The following is a 4413-nucleotide window of genomic DNA, read 5'->3' as shown; positions in this document are numbered from 1 at the left end:
ATGTACAAGTCGTACTACATCGCCTTAGTACATCCTCTCTAATTACTGATACCTCACTACTCGAGTCTAGCACAGAAGGTGTTATCTGCCCATTAATTGCTAGGATTGCAATAGGACATTTTTCTGACAAAATTCGAGAAGAATTACTGGAAGAAGGTGATGTGGTCACATCACCTTCTTCCAGTAATTCTTCTCGAATTTTGTCAAAATCAATGAAGAAGATTCCCACTTCGTTCGACAGCAGTTTGTGCTCATTAATACCCTCTGCGCTGTGATCCCGTCATTGTTGGGGGGCTCCCTTCACCACTGTGGCCATTGTCATTGTGGCGTGGATCTGGGGTGTCGCATTTCTACTATTTGCACCAGTTCGCAATTGCTTTCAGGGGGTCCACGATGCCCGTTGTGCCCCCTATGGTTATCATACAGTCTGTTTCTATAATAATCTCACCAGCGATTTCGATCAAATCGATCATTGTTTCTCCACGGCCCTGAGTTTTGCGGCCAATTTCGTTGACCATAGTTTCGCTGTGGTCCAGAGTTTTGAGGCCAATTTCGTTGGTTTTCGTTACGTGGCGGCGCGCTTTCTATTCTATTCCTTGGGGTGCTTGAATTGTTTTGCACCCTTCGCCTGGCCTAATCATTGTAAGAGGTGTTGGAATGAAACTATATCATGCAAACCTCTTCCTGCTATTGTGATCTCCCTTCTAAGCTTTTGTGGGAATTTGGTGAGACAGATTCTGATTAATTCCACAGGCAAATACGGTGAGTCTAGGTTCTGATTTCGCCTTGTCAAATATCGGAAGTACGCGGCTGGGTCTGGGTGGTCGCACTCATTGTAGTCAGCAAACATTAATATTCCAAACTCTGTTCTCTCTTTTTCTGTCTCTGACCAAAATTCTCTAATGATGGCCACGCGAAACTCCGAATATGAACTGAATTGTTGCATCAGCGGCTGCAATCTAGCCCCCGCCTCATCACGGAGGAGGTTGTATACAAACTTTATTCTCAGTTGTTCTCACCATGATATGGGTAAGGCTCCATCGAACTGGGAAATCCAAATGCGTGGATGTTGCAGATTGGTAGGATCTGGATACACTGAATACTTCATTGCAGATCTAAAATTGTTCCAGGAGTCCCCCTCGTCAGGAGTTATGATAATGGTCCTGCCACTCGAACCTATCACGTCGTCAGACCTTCTCAGATTCTGCAGGCTCATTTCCATCTGTCTCAGTTCATCCTGTTCCCTATTCTGGGGCCAGCCGGTGTGGCCGTGCGGTTCTAGGCGATTCAGTCTGGAACCGCGTGACCGCCACGGTCGCAGGTTCGAATCCTGCCTCGGGTATGGATGTGTGTGATGTCCTTAGGTTAGTTAGGTTTAAGTAGTTCTAAGTTCTAGGGGACTGATGACCACAGATGTTTAGTCCCATAGTGCTCAGAGCCATTTGAACCATTTTGAACCTATTCTGGGTATCTCTATCACTGTTATACTGCCGTCCAAAATTGTGGTTCTCGTTTGTTCGCAAAAACTCACGGAGCGTATCGCGTTTGTGCCAATTTATTTCAGTTTGTGCGTATTTGAACTGTAACAATGACCGAACCTCTCCACTGTCGCACACTGTCTTAGGGATTCTTCCACTAGAATCGCTCTGACCTTGTCGAGAGTTTTCGACCACCAACGTTAACGCATCCATTCTTTTGTTCACCTTTTCCATGTCTCCTGCCCGGGCTTGTAACGTAGCCTGCTGGCAGTTGACCTGTTGGCAGACACTGTTTAGTGTCTCCTGCTGTTCCTCGCACGCACGCTGTATTGCCTCTTTCACTTTGTCGGTGTCTAGTGCTAGTTCCGAACGGTCCGGTAAATTGTTCTCAATGTCATCGATCCGATTTTCGACACGACCTGTGACTGTGTCCAAATCTTCACGTATCTGGTGAATTTCGGTCTGCACATCTTCATTGCTCTTTTTACTTTCTGTCGCTAACGTACCTACGAGTGTTTCTAGTTGTTGTAACGTAAGTGTCAGCCCGTGTAATTTCTGTTCCGGTTCGTCAAATCGTTTATTTAACCATCTTACGTCCTCATCTACACTTTCAAGTTTTCCATTTAGCTTTTCGGATTGTTCCTCATTTTTCTACTCTCTTCGTCAATTTTCCTACTCTGTTCATCAGTTTTCCTACTTTGTTCTTGCACCAATTTGAAAAGTGCTGCAAACATTTCGTCTGGCGTGGTGGGAGCGGGCGCAGAGATGTGTTGAGTCTCTTCACTACTTTCAGACGCTGCAGTGTGCCCGTGATCTCCATGCTGCGGCTGACCTTGAGGCTCGAGCATCAGCTGTAACGGTCCGGCATGGGCCGCCCTTTGTGCTGCGCTCGCCCTCTCGCCCGGCGAGTTCGTGCCTGCATCCCCTCGCATTTCCAGTTGGTTCTCCGAGTCTCACTCGTCAGCGGTTCACCTCCGAAAGTTCCTTATGAAACGAATTCTACATCTTCCATTTCCGCAACATTTCGCGCTCGTACCCTAGTAATGCCCATAACCCGGTGGGAACAAACCGTAACTGAAGAGATTAGATTTGAAAAGTACACACTAAAAGAATGAGTGAAGTATAATTGTTTTGGCAGTAAAGTGTATGATGGTAACTAAAGTAAAGAGATTTATGCAGACTGCCATTAATATGAAAAAGTTTTCTGCATATGAGTAATTTTTAACAACGAATTTCAATTTCAGTATCAGATGGTCGATTCTGAATGTATTGTCGTGGAGTATGATCTTGTACGAAAGCAAAACAAGGGTACTAAACAGTTCACACAAGAACAGAAGAGAAGCTTTTAAAATGAGTTACCACAGAATAATGCTGAAAATTAAGTGATGAGGAGATACTGAAACGAAGAGGGAAAAAAGTAAATTTATGTCACAACGTCACTGAAAACAGGAACCAGTTGTTATAACAAATCTTGAAGCATCAAAGGACTGTCAGTTACGTAATTGAGGGAAGTATCAACGGTATAAACTGTAGAGGGAAACCACAGATAGAATACAGTAAGTTGTAATAGTTGAGAGGAAGAGGCTTGGTTTGGACATAACAGCCTGGAGAGTTGCAACTGCAATTCTCAACAAGAATAACAGGTCAAAGCCCAGTATTGCATCTTCATCGTCAGACATCACACTGACAGCTCCAGATAGCACCAACCAATAAATAAATGGTTTATGCATATGCTATTCTCAACAAAAGCATTAAATTAAATGTTTTTGTACCCCTCATGTAGACTCCTACTAAAATTCCTGTGCCTGTATCAAACTCCACTTTCATGAAAGTGATTGTAATATCAAAATATATGTGTACTGAATACCAGATAAGCTTCATGACTGTTTCGCAGAATTCCTAGGAAATTGTAAGGACACAATAGGTGTCATTACATGATTAAAATTAGTTCTAAAACAAATCTTCATACTATCTGATATACAAAATCATAATTAAATATATCTTTTATGCAACTAATTAATTGTGAAATAATCTCAGATCCGACAACCGCAATCCTGTAGAAACAATATGAGTCGCAACTAGTGAAACATTGTGCTAATACACGAGAAACAAAATCAGTGTTGTGTTAGGTTTTCAATAACGTCGTGTTTACGCGAACGGTTCACCATAATACATATTTGAACAGGTCTTGAGGACAGTTCAAAAATGGCTCGGAGCACTATGGGACTTAACATCTGTGGTCATCAGTTCCCTAGAACTTAGAACTGCTTAAACCTAACTAACCTAATGACATCACACACATCCATGCCCAAGGCAGGTTTCGAACCTGCGACCGCAGCGGTCACGCGGTTCCAGAATGAACCGCCTAGAACCGCACGGCCACAATGGCCGGCTCTTGAGGACAGTGGAAAACTTCTTGGGCACTACACATCCCATAAGAATTTCGGGGTAATATTAAGAAATCCATGGATAACACAGGAGATATTGAAATCAAGCGGCGAAAAGACAAGTAAATGTGGCCAAGTGCATCTAGGACTCGCGTACTAAAGGTTCCGCACAAACTAAACTGCGTATACAGGAAGTCCATACATTCTGGGAATTGAGAATCCCAACCATTTTTACCTGTTATCGACATTGATACTGGCAAGTCATCTGTCCCAGGGATTCCTACATTTTCGAGGTGTTTTAATTTCAATACCACAAATGTGACATAAAGTCGTGCAGGAGGTAGGCGACCGTTTTTATAAAAATCAGTAGTTATCCCATTCAGCTGAGTGATTCGCAAAGGTAAAAGTCATACATCAGGCAACTGATGACTATTCTTCGTACGACGCGTTTCGGAATTTATTTGTCATCAGTTATCGAGGAGCAATTACTGCACATAGATACGGCGTTTCAAGACTAGTCTGTGAATGTTTGTTTCACATACAACTTG

The sequence above is a fragment of the Schistocerca americana genome, chromosome 9 (genome assembly GCF_021461395.2).
Source record: "Schistocerca americana isolate TAMUIC-IGC-003095 chromosome 9, iqSchAmer2.1, whole genome shotgun sequence".
Lineage (NCBI taxonomy): Eukaryota > Metazoa > Arthropoda > Insecta > Orthoptera > Acrididae > Schistocerca > Schistocerca americana.
This window is presented reverse-complemented; position numbering follows the sequence as displayed.